The 27217-nt window shown below is 41.0% G+C and overlaps 1 protein-coding gene and 2 pseudogenes across 6 annotated transcripts in view; all 3 read right to left on the reverse strand.

Moving 5' to 3' along the window:
* The window catches only part of WWP1 (WW domain containing E3 ubiquitin protein ligase 1), a 117543-nt gene extending 106627 nt beyond the window's left edge, over positions 1–10916 (reverse strand). For 4 of the 5 annotated variants that reach the window (XR_004260305.1, XM_032249897.1, XM_032249911.1 and 1 more), the window contains exon 1: positions 10534–10664. The gene's annotated coding sequence lies outside the window, so the exon portion shown is untranslated. Of the gene's footprint in view, positions 1–10533 lie in introns of all 5 variants that reach the window. The other variant, XM_032249888.1, reaches the window with a different exon arrangement.
* A 5098-nt stretch (positions 10917–16014) lies between these two features.
* Positions 16015–16718, reverse strand: LOC116531271 (annotated as a pseudogene). The gene has a single exon (XR_004260342.1). The product of XR_004260342.1 is annotated as a prefoldin subunit 1 pseudogene (transcript).
* A 1592-nt stretch (positions 16719–18310) lies between these two features.
* LOC116529862 lies at positions 18311–26722 on the reverse strand (annotated as a pseudogene).
* Positions 26723–27217: the final 495 nt, after the last annotated feature.

Consider the following 27217-nt stretch of genomic DNA (forward strand, 5'->3'; position numbering starts at 1 on the left):
AGGTGATTAAGAGAATTACTTAGAAACACAGAGCTTCTTAATGGCAGGCCAAACCCAGAACTGCTGATGAGACCAGCCTAGCACTCTTCCACACTGTGCTGGTCATCAGGATATCATGACTCAAAGTTATGTTCATCTCAAAACATATCCTGATTGTTTCTTAATACATTAAGAATTCTAATTTACCAGCATTTAAGCAGCCATGGAGATTTCCTAACTCTTTAATTCCAAAGTGCCAATTTTGAGTTGAGAAGAGCACATTTTGGTAATGCAATGTAGAGAACAGTTTTTAAATCAGACAGACCTACATGCAAACTTCAACTCTGCGCATTTTTAACGTGAGTCTCATTTTCCTGTCTGTTAAATGAGGATACTAACACCAAATTAATATAGTATTGCGAGGCTTTTTTAAAAAGGTGTTTAATATTAACTCTGGGAAAGTGGAACTCTTTCTAGAATACAGAAGATGCCCAGTAATTGTTAATTTCCTAACCCCATCCCACTCCGGTCGCCACCACTCTAACCACACTCCCAATTACTCTAAGGCACAGAAACTCTCAATATTTTTCTTCTATGCTTTCACAATAATACAGAGAAAAGTAGGTAAAGCCATTTCAGTCACATAGCCATGCTGTAAGATGAAATGCAGCAAAGCCCCTCACATACCTGCAGTAAGGATTAGAACAAAATTACATTTAAGAACCTGAGAGGAATATAGTACTGCCACATTTTCTGTTGTAAATACACAATTTCAAGATATTTTCAAGTTATTCAAGTAATAGATACACAATGTTAATTTCGCTATTTACAAATACTCTTCCTAAGCGCTTTAAAGCACGCTGTAAAGTATAAATTTTCATCAGATATTCCATTCTTAGAGGAAAGTATTAGAATCCAAAATACAGGGACAATCCTTTATCCACAGATCCAAAATGTAAAAAGCTATAAAAAAAAAAAAAAAACAACCAAAAACTGAAAGTTCATTTAGCAACAAAATCTGGCCTGATGTGTGGATATTTATTAACCTTACTTATCCACACACAAGCATCTGGCAAACAAAGTACAGGCACTGCCCTAGACTTCACGGGAGTTTTATGTAACAGTATATGAAATGGATTATCTTTCCAAAATTCAAGAAAATTCTGAGATCTGACATCAATGAGAAGGTATTAAAGACTCACCCTAGTGAGTATGCACTGAAAACTAAGTGCTAGGTTTAAGTCATACAATAAAACTATGAATTGGGTATTATTATTCTCACTATACATATGACAAACTAGGGCTTATTACTATTCTCACTATACATATGATAAAACTAGGGCTTACTCAAGTGAACTTAAATAGTAGCATTCAGCGCATGAGTGCCAATACTCAAATCTACATTCGTCTTACTTTATTTAAGGCCCAAGCTCTAAAGAGCCAATATTTGAACGGAAAATTAAATCACAAACAAAGTTTTAGAACAAGTTACAATTAGCAAAACTTTTAACCTAGAAAAATGGTATTCCTAAGTATAATATATACCTTCCGTTGGGTATTCACTTGTAAATGTCGACACAATATTTCACAGGGCACAGACAAAAAGAGATGGCTACTGTTTTTCCCCTAAAGAAAGGGCTCACAGAGACAGTGAAAACAAACACAAATACAATAGGCTTCTCATGGCTAGGTGCTGTGGCTCAAGCCTGTCATCCCAGCACTCTGGGAGGCCAAGCCAGGAGACTCACTTGAGGTCAGGAGTTCAAGACCAACCTGGCCAACATGGTGAAACTCCCATCTCTACAAAAATTAGCTACCAGGTGTCCAGAACCTATAATCCCAGCTACCTGGGAAGCTGAGGCAGGAGAATTGCCTGAGCCCGGGAGGCAGAGGTTGCAGTGAGCTGAGACTGAGCCATTGCACTCCAGCCTGGGTGAGAGAGAGAGACTCCGTCTCAGGAAAAAAAAATAAATAAATAAAATAAAACAATAGGCCCCTCAAACATAAATGCCAACTAACCCTTTCCACTCAAATTTAGAAAAAAATAAATCATGGGTTTGGCATATTTTTGACCACAAAATTACTAACAGAGTAACCAATGTTTATTTCAATCACATTTTTAGTTTTTTCCAGGAACATTCCCCAATTTAAAGATCTAATCTTCAGATGGCAGGATCAGATTTTGGGTCCTGCTGGTCACAGGTCTGAGGAGGGTTTAAGTGAGGTACCCCACAGGTGTCATCACTGTGGCCCTAAGTAAGAGTTAGAGATCAACTTGAAATTTGTTTTTGTTTTTTCATTAATTTAAAATTCAAACTTTTTCTAGTGACTTTCCAAGTCAACATCCTTATCCTAAGCAAAGGTTTTCCCTGCTAGAGACACATCATGCCCCTAGGCAACCTACTTTCTATTCAAAAGACCAAATTTAAAATTTGACACATTTCAGTCAAAAATCTCTATTTTTAAGTGGCTTACCTTAGCTAAGTGAAAAGCAATCAGACTATTTAACAATGAATCATAACTTCTAGCTTAACTCTTTCAGTAGGCATTTTTTAAAAAGAATTAGCTTCGCTCAAAAGAATTTCTGCTTTTGCAGAAGTATGGAGGAAATTTTTTGAACAAGGAAGTCTAATGGATGCCTCTCTGGAGTATCATTTCTCTTGTCTACTCCTCACTGTAATCACTCTGTATCAGGTTTCTAGAGTTAGTTTGGATCAAGTCCTTGGCAATTATCTTAGGCTACTGTAAACATCTGGAACGTTCAGATGTTAAGCTTTCTTTGTATTTACATTATACATGTGTACTTAAAGAATACTTGAGGGCTGGGCACAGTGGCTTATAACTTTAATCCCAGCACTCTGGGAGGGAGGATAAGGTGAGAGAATCACTTGAGTCCAGGAGTTTAAGACCAGCCTGGGCTATAAAGTGAGACCCCGTCCCCACTCCCCCACCCCTACCATCTCTACAAAAAATAAAAAATTAGGCAGGGCACGATGGCTCATGCCTGCAATCAATCCCAGAACTCTGGGAGGCCAAGATGGGAAAATCACTTGAGGCCAGGAGTTCAAGACCAGCCTGACCAACATGGTAAAACCCCATCTCTACAAAAAATACAAAAAAGCTGGGCGTGGGAGCACATACCAGTAATCCCAGCTACTCAGGTGGCTAAGCCATAAGAATCACTTGAACGTTAGAGGCAGAGGTTGCAGTGAGCTAAGATTGCACCACTGCACTCCAGCCTGGGTGACAGAACAAGACGCTGTCTTGATAAATGAATGAATGAATGAAAGAAAAATAAAAAATTAGCCAGGTGTCCTGGCACACACCTGTACTCCCAGCTACTAGAGAGGCTAAGGTGGGAGGATCATTTGTGCCCAGGAGGTTAAGGTTGCAGTGAGCCATGATTTTACCACTGAACTCTAGCCTTGGGTGACAGAATGAGATCTTTTTTCAAAAAAAAAAAACTGGGGGGGATACTTTAGCTAGCTAGAAAAATGAACTCTGACAGAGCACACCAGGACCCCAAATAACCAACTCAGTTTCTACCAATAGTTTTCAAACTAATGCGCATAAAATCTCTTGAGATATTTGCAAAAATTGAAGATTCCTAAGCTCCACTCTCAAGGACCATATCAGAGATCTGGTCTCTGTACTTTGACAAACACTGGTCTATGCTATATTTCATCTAATGATGGTATTAATGATTTTTTGTTCCCGGGCTGCACATGTTAAGTCGGTATCCCAGATTTCATGCTTACTCTTTTAGCAACTTTTTTTTTAATTAAGAAGTGAGATTTGGCCAAGTGTGGTGGTTCACACCTGTAAATCCTAACACTATGGGAGGTAGAGGCGGGGGATCACTTGAGCCCAGGAGTTCAAGACCAGCCTGGGCAACATCTCTATCAAAAAAAAAAAAAATTAGCTGGGCATGGTAGTGCATGACTATAGCCCCAGCTACCTGGGCGGCTAAGGTGGGAAGATTGCTTGAGCCCAGCAGGTCAAGGCTGCTATAAGCCATGATCACACTATTACTTTCTAACCTGGGAGACAGAACTGTTTGAGGCCCTGTCTCAAAAAAAGAGGAGGGTGGAAATTTGATAAGGAGCTCTGCCCATGCCAAAATTAAGCTAGAACTATCTTTAAGAAATGAGTAGCTCACAGCAAAGTGAATATCTGTTTGAATTTTCATTGTAATAATGGGCTTATTGTGTTCTAGCTACCATGATTTCTGCTTTATAAACATTATTTCAATTAATCCTTACAAAAATCCATTAAGGAAAGTATTATTTACATTTTACAAAAGGAGAAACTGAGGCAATCCTGCCATTAAGCAATACTAACAGACTTTATGACTCTTAACCTGTATACCAAAAGTGCCTCTATTCTTAAAAACTTAAAAAGAGAAAAGCAATCTAGTTTGTTTACTTCTAAGGTAATGAATACTTTATGCAAAACAGGTTCATTTAACTAATTCTCCTCCCCAGTCTAACTAAACATAGACAAAAAGTAGTACATCATGGCAAGTTGAGGCTAATACACAACCACAGTATCCTAATTTCAAGTCAGGACTTAACAGTCTGCTTCCACCCAGCCTAGTCAATCAGATTTATGAGTACACTGAACGGCTATCAAAAGAACTTGTTTTCCTGGTTTCATAAAAGGCTATCATGCCTATATTCTGTTAATGCCAGGATGCTTTTTAACTACCCAAGTAATTTAAGGTAGGGAGGAGAGCCATCAAGAAGCACCTTCATGTAACTTTATCTGTGCCCTTCTTTGTGCCCTGGCCTTTCCTATTTCTATAAATCATGTTTCTCAGTACACCCAATTACCAAACTCCTCCCCCCAACAGCCAATGTACTATTTTCAGAAATTTGCAAAGAGATTTGCATTAGGATGCAGGGGCCCACTTTTAGTGTACATGAAATGCTTCGAAAATGCTTCGCAGCTATGCACTAATAACCTACATTCTTAAAATGAAATGCATTCACTACTCTGCTTGGAAACTATAACATAACAAAAACTGAACACTCTTTCTTCATTTCTCTTTTAACCATGGCATTACTTAGCAGCCAACCAGAACTAAAAGCAAAATAAAACAAAATACAGCTGAGACTAAAAGTGATAGTGGATAAGGTTAAGTGATAAAGTAAGAAAAACACAGATAGCAATCAATGAATCTACCAGTTCTTGGAAAGGAGAAACAGCATCTTACTCATTCTATCTCCATAAGAGAGGATTTCCATTCAGTCTCTAGAAGGAAAGACAATTCTCTCTACTATAATGATGCCTCTCCCAGGAAGAGTAGCTTATCCCAAGCTTTTTCAAGACATTGCAAACAGAAAATGCCATACGGGCTGGGGGGAGGGGAGGGGAGGGGACAGGTTGCTCACTCTGGTCAAGGCCAGAGTGACAGTCAAGACACCCTGCTCCTCTAGGTCTCAAATTCAATCACAAGGGCAGAGGGAATCTATCTCTGCCCATCTGTGGCCCCTTCTCTGCATGGGATGCTGTCTGTTCCAATTCATGAGATCGGGTAAATCACTACTTCTAAGCAGCACAGACTCGTGGGTCCTGTACTTTCTTAGATCCCACCGCCCTCAAGTAGAAAGCAAGTCAATCCTGCCCCATTATAGTGGCATACTAGGAAAAACCTCAGAGGCCACAAATGTTCTCTTCTTTTCTAACCAAGGATAGTGCCAGCTATTCCCATCTGCATAGTAAGCCACATGTGCTGTCATTTGCACTTTTTAGACTCAGTTTTCCCTGTGGCCTGCTCAGACTCAAAATCCAGACTTGGGAAAAGTAGTAAGCTGCCTAAGCTTCAGCTTCCAAAACAGTTTTCCGGAAGCCCTGTATTGGTGTAATAAAGCTGATGCTATATTTAAATAAAATTTATGGTAATATGTTACACTGGTGACCCCAAATGGATTCACACATTTCTACCCTTGAACCTGGGCTAGATTTGTAACTTGCTTTAACCTCAGTATAATGAGGCAGAAATGATACTGTGCCACTTACAAGCCTAAACCTTAAAAAGATTTGGTTGCAGGCCGGGAGAAGTGACTCACACCTATAATCCCAGCACTTTGGAAGGCCATGGTGGGAGGACCACAAGTCAAGGAGTACAAGGCCAGCCTAGGGAAATATAGCAAGACTCCATCTCTACAAAAACTTTAAAAATTTAGCTGGGCGTCAAAACATAAACCTGTAGTCCCAACTACTCAGGAGGCTGAGGTCAAGGCTGCAGTTTAACCATGATTCTGCCACTCAATTCCAGCCTGGGCAACAGAGCAAGACCCTGTCTCAAAAATAAATAAATAAAATTTAAAAAATAAAATATAAAGCAATGACTATTTACTAACACACCTATTTCTCACTTGTCATGAGAACCAAATGATAAATATAGTTACTCTTTAGGCCAGGTACGGTGGCTCACACCTGTCATCCCAGCATGTTGGGAGGCCAAGAGGAGGTGGTTCACAAGGTCAAGAGTTCAAGACCAGCCTGGCCAATATGAGGAAACCCCATCTCTACTAAAAATAAAAAAATCAGCTGGGCATGGTGGTGGGCACCTGTAGTCCCAGCCACTTGGGAGGCTGAGGCAGGAGTATCACTTGAATCCGGGAGGTGGAGGGTGCGATGAGCCAAGATCATGCCACTGCACTCCAGCCTGGGCGACACAGCGAGACTCCATCTCAAAACATATATATATATATTTACTATTTAAAAATGTGAAATGCTATACTAACATACAGTATAATAGATACTCTTCATAATGCCAGCAAAAACAGTGAAATTCATCTATACATGTGTTTTTATCATTTTTCCTCCATTAAGTATTAGTAACTAGTTCCTTGGATACCACTAAAAAGGGAAATTTATTGGGTTATTCATTGCTCATTATAATTATATCATATTTTTTATACAAAGAGTAAAAAAGAACTCAGTCTTTCTAATAATTATGAAACCAAAGTTTATTAACATGTAATAACATGCTATGATTACCTACCACCAGGGAGATAATCTTATAGGTAAAGAAAGGTCAACAGTTTACCAATCACACTATGCTTTAACCATACTAGTTAGCTACTTAATCCATCCAAAAATAATTGAATAGGAATCTTCATTTACTTTGTAAAGTCTCCATTTTTATTTGATAAAGTCTTCTGAAAAAAGTCTTCGGAAGTAAGGTATAAATGAATAGAGAAGAAAAAGTTCTTAAAGTTTCTTATTTCACTTACATCACCTGTCTCCTCCCTAACCCCCAGCCCAAATTGAGACAAAGAAAGTAACAATCCAAATGAATGGTCTGACATTGCTAACTGCTCTTCTCTACCCAATTGATTCCTCAGACTTCAGCTCTCATGCACATATTAAACAAGGAGGGTAGATACTCTGATAAAAATCTAGGACTCAAGAATCACAAAATGTTAAGAGCTAGAAGGAATCTTGTGGGATTATCTAGTCTTGCTGACAAGGTCATTTAAAGGCAGTAACTATATTCAATTGATGATAAAGCCATTGCATTATCTTTATACAAGAAAGAAAACCATCATTGTTAACAATCTCCTGATTCCACTTTACCCACCAGCTGAATGATGCTTTGAGCAAATCATTTAAACTCCTGGGCTAGTTTTTTCTGTAATACAGTAGTAAATAACATTAGTCAAAATTCACTATAAACCGTAAACCACAACAAAAATGAAATATTGTATCTCTGTATATATACAGCATCTCTCTACAGTAAGAGTTCTTCTCAGTATATAGAAGAATCTGAAGGTTCTACTGTTTTAAAAAGCTCCCAGTGGCTTACACTGTAATCCTAGCACTTTGGGAGGCCAAGGTAGACTGATCACTTGAGCTCAGGAGTTCAACACCAGCCTGAGCAACATAGTGACACCCCGTCTCTACGAAAAAATACAAAAATTAGCCAAGTGTGGTGGCAAGCGCATGTGGTTCCAGCTACTCGGGAGACTGAAGCAGGAGAATCTCTTGGGCCTGGAAGGTGGGGGTTGCAATGAGCCTGGAAGGAGTGAAAGAAATTTTGCCTCAGGAGAAAAAAAAAAAAAGCTCCAAGTAATTCTGAGATGGGTGTCATGGATGACCTTCAGATAGTCCATGGACTCCCCTAAAACTATAGCCACAAAGCACAGGTACATATGGAAGTTTTCCAGGCCAGCAGATTTCTTAAGTTTCACCAAGAATTACTAATTTCCAAAAGGTTGTAAAGTAGCACACATATGCTGACGGTAGAGCTTCATGATTTTGCTCAAAATGGTACCACGTTCTCCCAACCAACCTGGATCAGAATCAGTTATTTTTGCCCTCTCATCAAATTTTGACTATTCTACTTCCTTTCTTCCTTTCCATTCACATGCACCACACTGCAGACCCTCACTACCCATGACTACAACACCTGGGAAGTCTTTCTACCTCCAGGCTCTCCCTACCTCAATTCACACTACAGGCTGCTATCCCACTAATCCTTCTGAAACAAAGTGTTCAAATTGTTTCACTCCCAACTCAAAATCATCTGTGGAAGCCCCACCACCTAGTAAATCCAAGGTTCATAAGCCTGGCATTAAAAACAACCCATTAACTCTTCCAAATTTTTACTTCATGTTTTATCACCCTTTATCCAAATACAAATAACACTATGTTCCACCCAAACATAATTACTTGCCTCTCCCCAAACAGGAACTCTGTGCTCTCTTAGAGATCCCTCTCTGCTTGGATTACCTTTCCTGCCTATCCAAAGTCATAGTCATCCTTCAAAACCATGATTTCAGAAGCCAGAAACTCTAAGAACTAACTCTCTTAACCCTACCTTGCCAAGTAAGATCTGAGCTCTACTCTCTTTGAAGTTGACTTCTGAGAGGATTTTGGAACTGTTTATGAAACGTATATATTAAAAGACAAATAGAGCATTTGTGTATAGCACTATCTACCTAATTAGTGTAAAAGCAGAAACTGCTAATCAGTTCATCTTTGTATTCCCCAAAATACACCCCCCAATTATGCAGTAAATGCCTAACAACTGTACAAGGAAGTAATGGAAATTTCAGCCACCGTGGGGTAAACATCAAAGATTACTATCTCTTTGCAGGCAGAGACTTTATCTGTGACATTCTCTATTATGCCGACTTCCAAAAAACATAACTAGTAATTATTGCTTTTCAAAATCCTGATGTTGTAGGTCTTACCAGCAGTTCTGCATTTTAAGGTAAGAACTATCTGAAAATGTTAATAAGCTAGGTCCCAAAAAACTATTACACATACTTTACAATTCTCCATCTGAGTAGCTCCCAACACTTGGCCACTATACTTTTCATTTTTTAAATATTAACTATTTATGAAAAATGATCATTTCTAGTCGCAGCTAATTTCCAACTTGATAGCTAAAAACAAGTCACACAATACAAGAATGACTTTCTTTGCTTGCATAATACACACAGATTTGGTGGGGCAGGTAAAATGGATTTACACTTACACATGAACTCTCGTTTTAAAAAAAAAAAAAAAAAAAAAACCTGCAGATGACTGTAAACCAAGCATTTCTGGCAAAAACACCAAACGGGGAAAACAAAGACAACTTTGGATATGATTTTTTTTCCCCACTACTATTACCAGTAGCATTTTAAAGGAAAAACACAAAATCTTGTTCCGCATCAACCTACACACAAAAAAATTTTTGTTAAACTTACCAAATAGAAAAAGAAAAGCAAAATCAAGCCCCTGGAAAATATTTTACTGGAAGAGCGAATGTCAAAATTATAACAGAAGCTACTCTTCTTTGGTAATGAAGGTTTCATATAATTACCAGAGCAAAGAAAACTCCAAATCCACAGGGCAGAGGACTGTGAACAAGACTGATCATTTAAAGGTCGTAAAGGTAAGGGGCAAACAACAAAATGAAATTTTTTTAAAAAAGAAAACGAAGATGAAAGGTAAGTGTGTAAGTCCCAGACAAGATAAGGACTGGTAAAAATCTGCAAGGTCACCAGGACCTACCAGGTCACAAAAGGTAGAGGTGGGGGTTGCGCTAGGGGGGGCAGGGAGGGGAGCTGCAGAGTCGGTGAAGAACCGGGAGTGACAAAAACATGTCAGAAAAAGGTATTCCAAGGCTGGAATGCTTGGTTTGCAACGTTGAAATTGGGGTGAAACTCAGGGCACGGGCAGAGTCCCTATATTTGTGTTCTGAGTGAGGTGTTAGGAAAAGGTGAAGGAAGGCGAAGAGAAGGCTAAGGAAGAACTGCGGCTGCAGAGTCACGGAAACACTTCGCTCCGCTCCAGAATAACTGGCACAGGCCTGTGCCAGGGCCAGCTCCGGGCAAGACCCGTGACCCCACCCCAGAAAACTCCGGGCTCCCGGGCTGGAGAAGGCAGCCAAGGCAGGGCGGACCGTCCTCCCACCGCCCCTTGGAGGGTCCCGCCCGCGGGCGGAGGGCGCCGGATGCCGGGCACCGCGGCCATGGCTCGGGGCCCGCGCCCCTCCCTCCCCGCCCGCGTCCCCAGTCCTGCGCCCCCAGCCCCGCGCCGCGCAGTCCTTACCCGGCGCGAAGCTGTCGGCTCCCGGCAGCCGGGCGGCCAAGGCAGCGGCACCTCCTCCTGCGGCGGGCGCCCTCACCCTTCCGCGCCCAAGATCGCCATCTCTCAGCAGGCGCGGCGGCGGCAGCCACCCAGGCGTCGGCCCCGGCAGCCCAGGCCGCCTCAGACACTCGGAACCCGCACGCCAAGCTCGCCGACACCCGACCCTCCCCCCACCCCCACCCCGGCCACGCGCCACCCCCAGGCGACCCCACACCTCCCTTCCTCGGGAGCGCGCTGCGTGGCAGCGTCGCCGGCGCCGCGCCCCGAGCGCGCGCCTCCCCGCCGGCCCCGGCACCGCGCGCGACGCCGCGACCGCCCAAAGCCTCCAACTCCGGACCCGGAATCTGCCTCCCCCGAGCATGCGCAGCGAGGGCGCTCGGAGGCTGCCTTAGGAAAACTCCGCTCCTCCGGGTCCTGCGAGCGGTCGAGTGAAGGGGAGGGACAGCCAATAGCAGGGAGGGGCGGGGCCTGAACCTGTGGAAGGGGCGGGGCCGCCGCTGAGATTTGGGAAGACGCTGTTCTAAGATCCCGCTGGGCGTTGAGAACTCGACTTTCCGGTAGGCGGCCGATTCCGGAGCAGGACTTCTTAAGGTCCTGGGGCAAAAGTAGGCTGTTCATAAATACTCCTTGACCTAGCTGAGGGTTTGACTTAGAACCCATTGCAAGAGTAAATAATTGCATTTATCCATGGTCATACCCGAAGACTTGCAGTGCATTATTTATTAATCAAAACCTTCAATCTCCCTGCCCTCACTAACATCAGCCCAGTGATAAAGCTAATACCAACTGAGCAAGTACACGTGTTGGCACAATTAACCCACACAACAATCCCATAAAGTAGTGTCTACTGTCTCCATTATACAGAAAAGTCAACTGGTTTAGGAGGTGCTATTGGTTATGTGTATTGCTTTTAGAAGAAGGGCCAATGTGCAAATAGAAGTTAGTGGAACCTCATTATTTAAAAGATGATCCGGTTTTTTACTTCAGAGAAGCAGGAGCCTTCAGGCATGGATTTCTACAATTTTTGCCTAACCACCTCATCAACTCTCCCACAGATTATCCCTACATCCACACTTGTTTTCCTCCTGTCTGGGAGGCTAAATGTCCCTGCCCACTCCACTGCCTGCTCTCCACTGAGAGCAGTCCTTTGGCACTTTTTTTTTTTAGACAGAATTTCACTCTGTCACCAGGCTGGAGTGCAGTGGAGCGATCTCCGCTCACTGCAACCTCTGCCTCTCGGGTTCAAGCGAGTCTTCTGCCTCAGCCTCCCGAGTAGGTGGGACTACAGGCGTGCACTACCACGCCTACCTAATTTTTGTATTTTTAGTAGAGACGGGGTTTCACCATGTTGACCAGAATGGTCTCGATCTCTTGACCTCGTGATCCAGCCGCCTCGACCTCCAAAAGTGCTGGGATTACAGGCGTGAGCCACCGCACCTGGCCTCCTTGGCACATCTTTAACTTCGCCCTCTCCACTGCCTACAACTACTCAGCATAATCGCGTTTTAAAACTAGGTCCTAAATTTTCCCTTGATTTTTAAACCTCTAGTTCTCTCAGTCCTTCCATTTTAACTGAGCTTAATGAAAGAACTGTGTGCCAAAAACAGTGCCAACACTCCGTGAGGGTGTATAGGATTCGATTAATCTCTTGACAGAACAATCCACATTTCTGCCTACTATGCATTAGTTCTTGCCCTCTGGCTTTGCACTTGAATTTGGTGCACATTGTAACCACAAAGATCATTCTGAAATACCCATCTGTGTCACTCCACTGCTTAAAATCATTCATTGGCTTTTTGGAGCTCTCCTGACAAAGATTAATATGATATTCAAGACTGCTTTGATGCTCACATGCTCTATCTCTTCTGTTATGAAAAACTCTTCACAGTTCCCCATATGTGCTCACTCATCTCAGCTTTAAACATGTACTAATATTTTCTTCATCTTTTTGCTTTTGCTGTCCAGTCCCTTTAAATAAATGCAATAATGTGCTTACAAACACGTCCTCAAAAATTCCTTAGATATCCCCAGCAGGGATCTGCTCTCCTCCAGAATGTATGCAGGCCTCCTGCTTCCTGCTCCGTGTCTCACTTTCAGCTCCACTCATTGCTCAGTTTCCTCCCCAGCTCAGAAGCTCTTAGTACTCACCTTGTTCCCAAGTCGACACCCAATATTGAACTAGCCTTTTGTTATTGACTATCTCTTTGGTTTCAAATAAACAATATTATAAATAGCATTCCATGAACCATTGTCCATGTCCTTATTTACTGTCGTAGATAAATCCTTAAAAGTAATAAAGTATGAACAAGTTTAGCTCTTTTGAAGCATATTGGCAACTACCTTCCTTAAAGAGCATAGACTCAGGTATCATATGGCCAGGGATCAAAACACAGCTCTGCCACCCAGTGTCCCTTTAAGACTTTCACAGGCCCTAGCTGCTTATACCTGTGTGGGCCTCATCTTCCATAAAACAATGCTACAAAATATATTTTATTTTTGCATTGGTATGAAGACAAATATATTAATATTATACATTCAAACATTTTCTTTGACCTAAACATTTAATTTTTTTGCCTTCTGATTTTAAAAGAAATTAAAGCATTTTTGTGGGCTCCTAAAAGTATTATAAGCCAGAGGCACTGTGTCTAGTGTGTCTAATGGATAACCTGACCCTCCTGCCACCTGTGAGCTGTGAGATTTGGTCAATTGTTTAATCTAATTGTACCTCAACTAGAAAATTAGCATAGTGCTTCCACATGTTGAATAAAATGTATATATAAGTGACATGCATAGAGCTACTTAACACATAAGCATGACACATAATCAAGAAATTACTGTCATAATCGTTATCAATTTTCCCACAGCACTACATGATAGTATGTGATTGTCCTTCTTCCATGTGCCCAGATCATCATGATATGTTTTCATATGTGTATGTATGGTAGCTTATTGTTTGTCATTTGTCCATTTTTCTTACTGAGGTATTTCACAAAAGGGTGCTTCACATAATGTAGATATTAATCTGTTGTAAAACTATTGATCTTTCCATTTTTGTATTCTTCCATTATTTTTTACTTCATACATCTTTCCCATGCTGAGATCATATAATTCATCTGTCTTTACTTTTTTCTACTTGACTATTTCACTTTTTTCATTAAATAATTTAATTTTCTTGAATTTATTTTGCAATGATGATCTGACTTTTATTCTTTTAAAATTAGCTCAAGGTATTCCCCCAAACCATTTGTTTAAACATTGTTCCCTAACTGTAGTGGCTTTAAAATATATCTACAGGCTGGGCACAGTGGCTTATGCCTGTAATCACAACATTTTGGGAGGCCAAGAAAGGTGGATCACTTAAGGCCAGGAGTTTGATACCAGCCTGGCCAACATGACAAAATCCTGTGCAGTTTGGCTGTGTCCCCGTGCAAATCTCATTTTTTTTTTAAATGGAGTCTTACTCTGTCGTGCAGGCTGGAGCACAGTGGTGTAATCTTGGCTCACTGCAACCTCCACTTCCCAGGTTCAATTTAATCATGGAGGCAGTTACCTTCATGCTCTTCTGGTGATAGTGAGTGAGTTCTCACAAGATCTGATGGTTTGATAACGGGCTTTTCCCACTTTTGCTCAGCACTTCTCCTTGCTGCCACCGTGTGAAGAAGGATGTGTTTGCCTCCCCTTTTGCCATGATTGTAAGTTTCCTGAGGCCGCCGCAGCCATGCTGAACTGTGAGTAAGTTAAACCTCTTTCCTTTATAAAAATTACCCAGTTTCAGGTATGTCTCTATTAGCAGCACAAGAACAAACTAAAGCACGCTGTCTCTGTTATACTTTTAAGAATTTTTTTTTTAATTTCTTAAAATATGTCTACAAATGTGTTGGTACGTCTGCCCTCAAAAAGTGAAGCCTAGCCAGGCACAGTGGTTCATGCCTGTAATCCCAGGATTTTTGGAGGCCAAGGTGAGAGGATCACTTGAGCCCAGGAGTTTGAGGCCAGCCTGGACAATGTAGTGAGATCTCATCTCTACTAAAAATCAAAAAAATGAGCTGGGAATGGTAGTGTGCACCTGTAATCCCAGCTACTCTGGAGGCTGAGGTGGAAGAGTCACTCGAACCCAGGAAGTCAAGGCTGCAGTGAGTCATGATTGCATCACTGCACTCATGGTGATAGAGCAAGAGCATGTCCCTGTCTCAAAAAAATAAAAACAAGACAAAACAGGAAGCAGAGGTTGCAGTGAGCCAAGATTGCGCCACTTCACTCCAGCCTAGGTGACAGAGCGAGACACACTCTCTCTCAAAAAAAAGAAAAAACAGTGGGGCCTAATTCTCTTCCAAATGAATATGGACTGTAATTAGTGACTTGTTTCTAATAGACATAATATAGCAAAAGTGATAGTGTGTCAATTCCAGGACTAGGTCATAAAAAGTCATCATGGAGCCTGTCCCACTTTCTCTCAGATCATTCTAAGCTGCCATATGGCAAAGACACATGAAGCTGCCCTGTGTAGAAGCCCACATGGCAAGGAAGTGAGACATCCTGCCAACAACCACCAGAGTCTGAGGCCTGCTGCCATCACCATGTGAGTAAGACATCTTAGAAGTGGATCCTTCAGCCTAAGTCAAGCCTTCAGATGACTGCATTTGACTACAGCCTCATTGGAGACCTTGAAGCAGAACCACCCAACTAAATTACTCTCAAATGCTTAACGCATAGCAACTATAGCTGTAAAATAAGTGTTTGTTCTTTTAAGCCACTAAATTTGGGAGATAATTGGCTATCCAGAAATAGATAACAAATACACTAATCCTGTTGTTCTTAACTTGGGAACCATTTCATATCCCGGGAGACTTTGGCAATGGCTTACCACATTTTTTCATGGGGGTAGGTTGGATGTTCCATTGGCATCTAGTGGGTAGATGCCACAAATGGTGCTGAACATCCTACAGTGCACAAGACAGCCCCATCACCCCACTCAAAAACAAAGAATGGTCAGGTCCAAGTGGCATTAATGCTGAAGGTGAGAAAATCTGTCCCAACATATTTTCCCTTGCACCTTAAAAGTTTCTTATTTCCCTGTACAAGTGAAAGAGGTAGGGTTTGCTTTATTTCCACTACTCATTTGAATGTTACTTCACTTGTTTCTTTTTTTTCTTTTTTCTACTTTTATTTTAGGTTGGGGGATACATGTGCAGATTTGTTACATGTGTAAATTGTATGTCACTGAGGCTTGGTTTGCAAATGTTCCTGTCACCCAAGTGCTTGTTGCTTAGCCCTCCTTAGTATTCTCATTCTCATGCTTCCCTGCTGGTCAAAGCCCAAAACTCAGATAGCATAGAGAGCAGTGCCCCTTAGGACAATGTGTGCTTTCTTAAGAACTCCTTTGAAGCAGTGAAACAACAACATGGGGCAGCCCTCTCTTTTTTTTTTTTTTTTTTTTTTAGCAAAGTGGACACTTTTTATTGGTCTGGCTGGCATGCCTAGTGGAAAGCTCAGGCAGAGCTCCTATATGCCCTGGCTCCCATCTTCCCTCTCCTGGGAGTTCATCACACACCCTGAGAGGTAAGAGTGTCTTGGGCCAAGGTGAGAGGTAAAGCCAGGGTAAAAGCTCCAGGGCTGGGAAGCAAAAGGGACTCAGGGTGATGCAGAAAATGTGACGTTGCCAGGCCATCCAGATGAAGCGTCCATGGGGCAGAGGAGGAGCTGTTTCCCTGCAGAGACTCCTCTGCCCCCACCAGGAATGGGAGGGGCAAGAGGAAGAGCTTCCCTGAGAGGCTCCCTACTGGGCCCTTCGTGCAATCAGCATCTCCCTGATGTTGTCCTCAGCTTCCTTAACGCTCCGCTCCAGGTAGGACTTTTTCTGTTCTAGTTCTTTAATTTTTTCTTCTGCTATTTTTTGCTTCTCTAACAGTTGATTGTGAATTGCTTCCTTGGACTGAAGAATAAACATTCTTCCTATACCTTCATACATGTTAGTCTCATCTACCAAAGTCATGATCTCTGTATCTGTAAGATGTGCATGCTTTTTCGTTCTGTTTAGCTGTTCAATCTGTATGTCTGCCAGCTTCGCCTTCTTGTTAAGTGTCAATAACTTTGGCGTGAAGCTCTGTGAAGGCCTTCTTCAACTCAAGATCCACAGGGGCGGCCATCTTGGTGCCAGCCCTCTCCCTTTTTTATGGTCCTCTCTCCTATTTACCTTCCTATAAGTACAACATAAAGTAATCAGGCATATCAGTCTTAAGGGGTTCCCACCCCTTAAGATATAACTTAAAGCAGTTATATCTTATGAAGGAAATTATTTCTGGTGAAACTCATATATATATATATATATACACACACACACACATACATATGTATACATATATATACATATGTATATATATGTATACATATATACACATGTATACACATGTATACATATGTATACATATATACATATATACACATGTATACATATATGTACATGTATATGTATACATATATACACATATGTATACATATATATACATATACACACATATATACACACACACACACACACACACACACACACACACACACATATATATATGTTAGAGACAGTTTCACCAAGTTGACTAGCTGCTCTTGAACTCCTGACCTTAGGTGATCCACCCACCTTGGCCTCCCAGAGTGCTGAGATTACAGGTGTGAGCCACCGCACCCGGCCTCTGGTGATACTCTTTTTAATCTTTTTTATAGACACAGGGTCTCACTATTTTGCCCAGGCTAGTCTTGAACTGCTGGTCTTCTTGCCTTGGCCTCCCAAAACACTGGGATTACAGGTATGAGCCACCATGCCTATTCACTTTTATCTTTGTGATAGTCTTTTTTTTCTTTAACAATCTTTAATTACCAAACCCCCAGTAGGGCCAACTCTAACCCGACTAACAGCAAAAACAGCATCGCTAAGGTCAAGGATGGAAGTGTAGACCCAATAAAGGAAAAAAAATGTGTGTGTGTGTGTGTGTGTGTGTATGCATGAGTACTTAAAAAACTAAAACTTTCCAGTGTTGCGGAAAAAAATATCCCAAAGTGATTTCAGTCGGTAAAAAAACAGCACTTGACAGTCTGTGGGGCCTTAAAAACCCCAACTGTAGATAACCCTAGGAGAAAATCACCCCCACCCCATAAAGACAAAATTCCCTTTTCTCCTCTTCCTTGTTCAAATTCCACTTCTTATTCCACCAACACCCAAGGAATAACAAGACTCAGCTTACTTCCCTCGGCCCCTGTCTGTTAGGGTTCACAGCAATCTTAGCAATCGTCACCTCTACTACAATCAGGAAATTGAGCCCTAACTTCTGGGCCAGATTCTGGAAACTTACAAAATATCCTTATGCTTCAAGGGGCCTGAGGATTCTTTCAAAAATCAAGGGGGCAATGGAACAGGCAGAGACTAGCATGCCTGCCCTGCAGGGCTGAGACAAGGGGACCTTTCTAAGCAAAAACACCCCAACACCTGTCACTGAAACCAGGCAAAACTATGGAGCAGCAGGCACCAAACTAGGGCTCTGCCTAAAAGGTGCACATCTCCCCGCTTCCGCCATAAAGGCAAGGGAGATAAAGACAGCCAACTGAGTATTTGACATCATCTGTCTTCGGAGAAGTTGGTGTATTTTAGGCCGAAGCCCTGTTGCAGAGGAAGACATTTGGTGAAAGGGTAGCCTTTGCTGTTTGTGGCTGGATAGTTACCATTTCTGGGCAGCCTGGTTCGTGGCTGCTTTTTGGAAGCTTTTCCTCCTTATGCAGAGTACTTAAGAATTAATAGGAAAATTTTCAATGTAACTTTGTAACTGACAAATACGTTAACAGCAGCTTCTCAAAAGAATAAAAACAACAACAGTGGAGACAGGCCACCCCTCAGCTGATGATCACAGCTCCTTCCAGTGAATGGGCTTCTTGCCTGACTTCTGCAGCAGCTCGTTGGTCTTAGAAAAGTGTCTACATCCAAAGAACCCTCTATACACTGACAACGGGAGGGATGAGCCGTCTGTAGGACATGGTGCCGCTTCCTATCAATGGCACTGCCCTTCTTCTGAGCATAGCATCCCCAGAGCAAGAAAACAAGGCCATTCGAGTTCTGATTTTGCCAGAACACGCTGAATGGGTGAATTGCTCCCAGCCTCTCTCCTTATGAGAGTTGGCTTGATGCGCCTGAACCGTGAGGACACTGTTGAGTAGCAGGACACCTTGCTTGGCCCACCCAGATAAATCTCCATGGCCAGGATGAACAAAACCCTCTATCTCTGTAGACAGCTCTTTATAAGTGTTCTGGAAACTGGGTGGAGATGGAAAAGGCCTTTGAACACTAAAGCAGAGCCCGTGAGCTTGATTAGATCCATCATATGGATCCCGTCCCAGGACGACAACCTTCACACCTCTTATGTCACTCATCTGGGTCCAGGTGAAGACTTGGTGTTGGGGTGGATAAACAGTGTTTTCTTTCTTTCTTCTGCAACAAATCCCATTAGCTTGATAAAATACGGTTTTCCGAACTCCCCGCTGGACTGCTTCTTCCAGCTCTCCCCAGAGCTCACGAGCACGTTGCGGGCCACGTGTCTGAGGAGGGCCGCGGCCTTGTTCCTCTGCTACGCGCTCAGCGGCTAGGAGGGCGGCGTCCTGGGCTCGTCCTGCTCGGCCGGGCCTGTCCTGCCCCGCCGGGGCCTTCTTGGAGGGGCTGGCCGCCGCATCTCCACTGTCTTCAGCCACTGCCGCCACGCCAGTCCCCAGGTCAGCCGGCTCGGGGCTGGGGGCGCGTGGCTTCCTGGAGGGGCAGGGGAGGAGAGGGAGGAGAGCGTCTTCTGGAGGCAGCGAATTCGTGCCGCCAAAGGGGAACCCGCGAGGCTGGTCCTGGCTGTGGCCGTCAGCAAATTGGCCGATACTCTTTTTTCATTGAAGTGAATGAGGTATTATTTATATACACTAAACCTCATTTAAATGAATACACCAGGGTAACTATGACCACAATCATGATAGAGAACATTTCCAGCACGGTAAAAAGTATTCTCAAGCCCTTCCTCCGCCGAACTACTTCTGGTCCTAGGCAACTACTTGTTTGCATTCTGTCACTATAGAATAATTCTACTTTTTACATAATTTTGTTTTTTATTTTTGAGACAGGGTCTCGCCCTTTCACCCATAGTGGGGTGCCGTGGCAAGAACACAGCTCACTGCAGCTTCAATCTCCTGGGCTCAAGGGATCCTCCCCCTTCAGCCTCTTGAGTAACTGGGACTGCAGACGTGTGGCACAGGGCACAGCTAATTCTTTAATTTTCTGCTGAGATGGGGTTTTGCCGTGTTGCCCAGGTTCGGCTCGAACTCCTGGCCTCAGGCGATCCTGCCTCAGCCTGCCAAAGCACTGGGATTACAGGTGAGAACCACTGTGCCTGGACCCACTTTTTCGAGAATTTGATATAAATGGTATCATCCAATATATACTCTCCTGTTTGTGGTTTCAGCTCAGCATATTTTAGAGATTCATTCATCATATTGTGTGCAGTAACTATTTCTTCTTTTCTAGTGCAGTAGTAATCCCTTGTATGGATTTGCTACAATTTGTTTATGTTTGCCCTATTCATAGGTAATTGGTTTGTTTCCAGTTTTTGGCTATTATGACTAAAAGATTCTATGAACGTTTGGTTGAAAGTCCTTGTGTGGACATATGTTTTCATTTTTCTTGGACAAATAATGCCTAAGAGTAAAATAGCTAGGGCATATGGTCATGTATCTGATTTTATGATAAATTGCCAAACTGTTTTCTGAAGTAGTTGTACCATTTCCATTTCTATCAGCAATATATGGGAGTTCCAGCTGCTCCATTTCTTCTCCAATGCTTGGTAATCCCTTCTTATTTTTAATTTTTGTGTTTAAATTTGCATTTTCCTAATAACCAGTCATGTTGAGTATCTTTTCCTGTCCTTACGGACCAAGTGTGCATTTGAACATAAGTATGTGTCCAAACCTTTTGTCTACTTCAAACTGATTTTTTTTCTCTTATTACTGGGGTGTGGATAATCTGTGTATATTCTTTTATACTCTCCTTTGTCAGATATTGATGTGTGACTATTTCCTCCCAGATTATGGCTTGCTGTGGCAGTCATCCTCCAAGATGGACCCCATTGATTCTGGCCTCCTAGTATATACACACTCTTGTACAGTACTTTCCCCTATTGACTGACCTACGTGACTAAGAGAAAATTGTAGAAATGATAGTATGGGGCTTCTGAGGCTATATCATTAAAGATATTGCAACTCCCACCTTGCCCCCCTTGGGTTACTTGCTCTAGAGAAAGCCAATCCTTTAGCAAGGCTCTTGCAGACAGGAACTGAGATCTCTTGATAAATGGACAGCAGCAATTTGCTGCCATATGTGGCACCTTGGATTGGACCCTCCAATCCTTCTCAAGTCTTCAGATGACTGCAATCTCATGTGACAATCTATATCAGAAGTAGCCAGCCAAGAAATTAATATATTTCGGATCTGCGAAAACTGTGATAAATAATAAATCATTATTATTGTTTTCAGCCACTAGGTTTTGGAGAAATTTTTTATTCAACAAATATACTTGCATTTTTATTTTCTTAACAATATGTTTTGAAAAGTCAATGTTTTTAGTTTGATGAAATTTGTATCATTTTGTGACGTATTTAAGAAATTTTACTTACTCTAAAACAGTGAAGATTTGTTAATACCTTTTTTCTTAACGTTTATAACTTTAGCTTTTACATTTGGGTCTATAATCTATTTGAAATTAATTATTGCGTATGGTGAGAGAAAAGAGAGTCAATGTTCATTTTTTTCTCTAAATGGATGTATGGTTGTTTCAACACCATTTGTGGAAAAGACAATCCTTTCCCCATTGAATTACTTTGGAACTTTCGTGAAAACTCTATGTCTATTTCTGGACTCTGTATTCCTTCCATTGAACCATATGTCTATCCTTACGCAAATATCACACTGTCTTGATTACTATAACTTTAGAAAGTCTTAAAATTGGGAAGTGTAAATTTTCCAAATTTGTTCTTTTTCAAAGCGATTTTGACTCTTCCAGGTTCTTTGCATATTTTATGCTTTTTGATGCTGCAAGGGATCTTCAACATGTTCATAGAAATATGCATATTTTGAAAAAAAACTTTGCATGGATTTTAAAATTTTTGCCCCCAAATGAACTGATACTAACTTGTCACATGTATGAGCAGGATCTAGTTTGAGTCATTAAGAAGTGTAAGACATCAGTTTGAAAAAGGCCCCTATCAGAGTAGCATGAATTCTGCTAGAGTTGAAGCAAGAACAAACATCAAATTTATGGGGAAGCTTGGGTAGGACAATAGCAAAATCATCGATATTTTACGAAAAACTTATGGGGACAATGCACCAAAGAAATCAGCAGTTTACAAATGGATAACTCATCTTAGGAAGGGAGGAAGATTATGTTGAAGGTAAAGCCTGCAATAACAGACCTTCCACATCAATTTGCAAGGAAAAATTTCATCTTGCTCATACCCTCATTCAAGAGGCCTGACAAATAACAGGAGAAGCAATAGCCAACACTATAGGAAACTCCAATCTCATAGTTTATGTGATCTGACTGAAAAACTAAAGTGGAGCAAACTTTTCACTCAACAGGTGCCAAAAACCATTGTTCCCAGATCAACTGCAAACAAAAGCAGAGCTTTTAATGGAAATTTTAAACAAGTAGGATCAAAATCCTGAAGCATTTCTTTCAAGAATTGTAACAGGAGATGAAACATGGCTTTACCAGTATAATCCTGAAGACAAAGTACAATCAAAGCAATCACTACCGAGAGGTGGAAGCGGTCCAGTCAAAGCAAAAGCAGACCTGCCAAGAACAAAGGTTGTGGGAATAGTTTTTTGTGATGCTCATTTTGCTTGTTGACGTTCGGGACGGCCAAAGAAAAATAATATCTGCTTGTTACAAGAGTGTTTTCGGACAGTTAGCTAAAGCTTTAGCAGAAATATTCCTGGAAAAGCTTCACCAGACAGTCCTTTTCTACCACAACAATGCTCCTGCTCATTCTTCTCATCAAACAAGGGCAATTGTGCAAGGCTCTCAATGAGAAATCATTAGGTATCCACCTTATAGTCCTAATTTGGCTATTTCTAACTTCTTTTTATTTTTTAATCTTAAAAATTCTGTAAAGGTCTCCCATTTTATTCAGTTAATCATGTAAAAAAACTGCATTGACCTGGTTCAATTTCCAGGACTCTCAGTTAGGGATGGATTAAATGACTGGTGTCATTACTTACATCGATGTGTCGACCTCGATGGAGCCTACGTTGAGAAAGAAAGTTTATATTCTTTATCTCTTAATTCAATTTTTCCACAAACATTTGAAGTCCCCTCATATTATAAATGATATTTCATTTTTAGTGGTTCATTAATAGGGTATTTAAATATAATTCATTTTTTAATATTAGTCCTGTACACTGAGATCTTGTTTAAAAACCTATTAGTTCTAGTAGTATTTTATAGATTTCTTTGTATTTTCTATGTATACAATCATGTTTCTGCAAATAAAGAGTTTTATTTTTTCCTTTCCATTCTGTATGCTTTTATTTCCTTTTCTTGCCCTATTGCACGAACTAGAACATCCAGTACAATGTTGAACAGAAGTGATGAGAAAGGACATTATTACCTTGTTCCTGATTTTCAGGAAAAGGATTCAGTGTTTTACCATCAAGTATGATACTATCTGTAGGTTTTTTGTATATGTAATTTATGAGTTTGAGGAAGTTCCCTTCTTCTCTTAGTTTGCTGAGAGCTTTTTATATTTTTAAGATAAGGTCTCACTCAGTCACCCAGGCTGGAGTGCAGTGGCGTGATCATGGCTCACTGTAGCCTCAACCTCCTGGGGTCATGTAATCCTTCCACCTCAGCCTTCTGATTACCTGGGATACAGATGGATGCCACCATGCCCAGCTCATTTTTTGTAGAGACAGGGTTTCACTATGTTGCCCTGACTGGTCTCAAACTCCTGGACTCAAAGGATCCTCTCACCACAGCCTCCCAAAGTGCTGGGATCACAGACGTGAGCCACTGTGCTTGGCCTGTCAAGAGCTTTTTAATAATGAATAAATGTTAAATTTGTATCAATGCTTGGCAAGGGCTAGCATCTATTGAGAGGATCTCTTTGTTTTTTGTGTTCAGACTATTAACATGATTAATTAAATTTTTTAATTTTCAAATGTCAAACTAACTTTACATTTCTGGGATAAACCACACTTGGTCATGGTGCATTCTCCCTTGTATACATTGATGGGTTTTTATTTGCTAATGTTTTAAAGAATGTTAATGAATCCAAGTTCATTAGGGATATTGATCTGTAGTTTTCTCGTAATATCTTTGTCTATATTATCAGGCTAAGACTGATCTGATAAAATGAGCTTGGACGTGTATCATCCTTATCTATTACCTACACTGGGAGTTTTCTTTTTGAGAAAGTTTAAACTGTAAATTTAATTTCTTTTATAAATTAAAGACAGGTCACATTTTCTATTTTTTTCCATGCTGGTTTGAGTAATTTTGTCTTTTAAGATATTTGTCCATTTCATTTAAGTTTGCAGGTTTATTGACCCTGAATTGTTAATAATATTTCTTTGCCATTCTTTAATATTTGTAGAATTGTGCTGATGTCCTGTCTTTTATTCCTAATATTTTTACTTTGTATATTCTCTGTCTTTTACATGATCAGTTTGGTTAAAGATATTTCAATTTGATCTTTTCAAAGAAGAGCTTTGATTTCATTAATTTTATTGTCTGCTTATTTTCTCTTTCATTTATTTCAGCTTTCATTTTAATTATTGCTACATTTCTACTTACTTTGGGTGTATTTGCTCTTCTTTTTACAAATAAACCCAGCTACTGGGGAAGCTGAGATGCAAGGATTGCTTCAGCCCAGGAGGTTGAAGCTGCAGTGAGCCATGATTAAACCACTACACTGAGCCTGGGTGACAGCAGGACCCTGTCTTGAAAGGCAGAGAGAAAGGAGGAAAGAAAGAAAGAAAGACAGAGAGAGGGAGGGAGGAAGGAAGGAGAAAGAGAGAAAGAGAGAGAGAAAGAAAGAGAAAAGAAGGAGGGAAGGAAGGAAGGAAGGGAGGGAAGAAAAAAGATAAAGAAAGGGGAAGGAAAGGGAGAGGGAGGGAGGTAGGGAAGGGAGATAGGGAGGGAGGAAAGGAAGGAAGGAAGAGAGAAGGAAAGAGAAAGAAAGAGAAAAAGAAAGAAAGAAAGAAAAAAAAATTTAACTGCCATTTTAACAGTACTAAGAGGTGAGAATTTCAGTGCTGATTATGTCATGAGAGCTCTATCCTCATGGGTGGGATTGGTCCTCTTATAAAATGGTGAATTCAGTCCCCTCTAACTTTCTCTTTGCCCTTTCATCTTCTACCATGTTATGACAGAGCAAGAAGTCCCTTCCCAGATGCCAGCCCTTGATCTTAGACTTCCCAGCTTCCAGATTCACAAACGAATAAATTTCTGTTCATTATAAATTACCCAGTCTCAAGTATTCTCTTATAGCAGCATAAAATGGACCAAGACATGCACCATTTTGTTGTTGTTTCCTTCAAAATATTTTTCTATATCATTGGTTTTGAGCTGTTTGATTATGATGTGTCTTTGTATGATTTGCTATGTATTTACACACACAGGCCCACCCTTCGAGATTTAAATAAAATTGGCTCCAACCCCTTAGCCAACAGCCCATTGGAAGTCTTGTCTCTCTCCCTCCTACAGCCTCTCTGAATTCCCAAAAACATATGTTCACATGGTCTCTTCTGGCTGTGTGAATAAGCTCCTAATTAACTTTTGCTTTCACATATACACATCCCACATGGCTGGTCTCTTTTCTGTTCTACACTTGACACAAATCTCAAGACTCTTTTCAATTTCTTCTGATCACCCCATTCCCCTAAAAAGAAAATGTCACTTATAAAAGTTGTTCTTTGTTCGTAGCATCCTCCCCACTGAGAGTGGAGACAAAAGAGATTTGCATACAGCAATGCAACCACTTTAAAATTGGTCGCTGGGAGCTCCCTGCTTACGGAAGTCCTTCAGCCAACCCGTGGCCAGGAATTTCTTACCAGCTGCTTCTCTCCACACACATGGTGCTGCTTCTTCTCTTCACTCCCTTTTCATACAAATTATTTTTTATTTCTTAAGTAGAGTGGTCTGCTTATCTCTCTGTTTCATTATGTTCTCCCAAACCATGCTCCCAGGGTATTGCCTCTTTTGTGCAATATGTTAAGATATCTTTCTCAAGAAAATGATGTATTTTCCAAGAGAAATACCCATAGAAAATGTCAAAATCACTTTTTATCATCTCACGAAATAATAATCTATTTTTAGGTCATCCATTCTGTTCCTTTCATTTTTCTTTTTTTGTTTTTGTTTTTTGCTTGTTCAATTGTTTTTTTAGATAGGGTCTTGCTCTGTTGACCAGGCTGGAGTGCAGTAGTGCAAACGTAACTCACTGCAGCTTTGACTTCCTGGGCTCAAGCGAAAAAAAAGGCTTGTTTTGAACTCCTGGACTCAAGCGATCCTCCTCTCTTAGCCTCCCAAAGTGCTGGGATTATAGGTGTGAGCCACCATGGCTGGCTTCACTATCACTTCTAACAGTCTCTTCATTAAAGAATATGGAGAATATTAAACAATATAATATTAGAATATTAAAGAATATAAAGAATATGGCATATATTCTTCATAATTCTTCATTAAAGAATATGAATAATTTTAAAGAAAATAAAGAATATGGGGCATTTGTTTACATCACTTGTATTTCACCAGCAAAATGTTATAGTTTTCTTTATACAGATCCACCAGATTAAAAATTTGGCTAGAAAAACTATATTAAATAATATTAAATCTATACTAACACATCAATTGCTTTTTCCAACCTATCTTTCAAGACAGTGTGTAATTTTTCCCTTTTTATTCATTGACAGGTAGTATTATATTAATAGGCTTCCTCACAATGATTTATCCTTGAATTCCTAGATTAATCTTTTCTTTTTTGTAGTGGTTTTTTATATTAAACAGACTATGGAAAGCACTTGACAGGCCATCTCATCGGAGGGGCCTCCAAGTACCTGTAGTCCTCCATCTCTGGGATTCATTTTTGCCCAATAACACCAACACTAACAACAGCTGAGCAGAGAGTGATGAGTTCTTGACCCAAAGATGTTCATTTAGAAAACCAGCCTATTGCCTAAGACAGGGCTTGGGAGAAGAGCTTGCCAACCCTCTCCTGGAAGATGACAGTCTGGCAGTATCAGACACTCAGAATGAGAGATGGAAAACAGACTGGCATGGAAAGAAAGTGAGAGCAGCAATAATCAGGGGCCTTGGGGTAAGAGTAAAAACAGTTAGATTGAAGTAGTGGTAAAACAGAAACAGACACTGTAGAAGCAGAGATACCTTCAGCAACAAATATGGAAGAGTAGCAAGAATAGAGAGCAAAGGTACGTGCTGTGAGGATCACAGGGCAAATGGGTTTCCCACGTAGATTACTGTAGTTGTGAAGCTGTGGAGCATCAGTGCATCCTGAATGGCATTTCAGTCTTTCAGGAGACCTGGCCCTATGACTATAGAGAGATTATTTTTGCATACGT

Source organism: Sapajus apella, unplaced genomic scaffold (assembly GCF_009761245.1).
Source record: "Sapajus apella isolate SASKATOON/1434 unplaced genomic scaffold, GSC_monkey_1.0 scaffold3, whole genome shotgun sequence".
Taxonomy (NCBI): domain Eukaryota; kingdom Metazoa; phylum Chordata; class Mammalia; order Primates; family Cebidae; genus Sapajus; species Sapajus apella.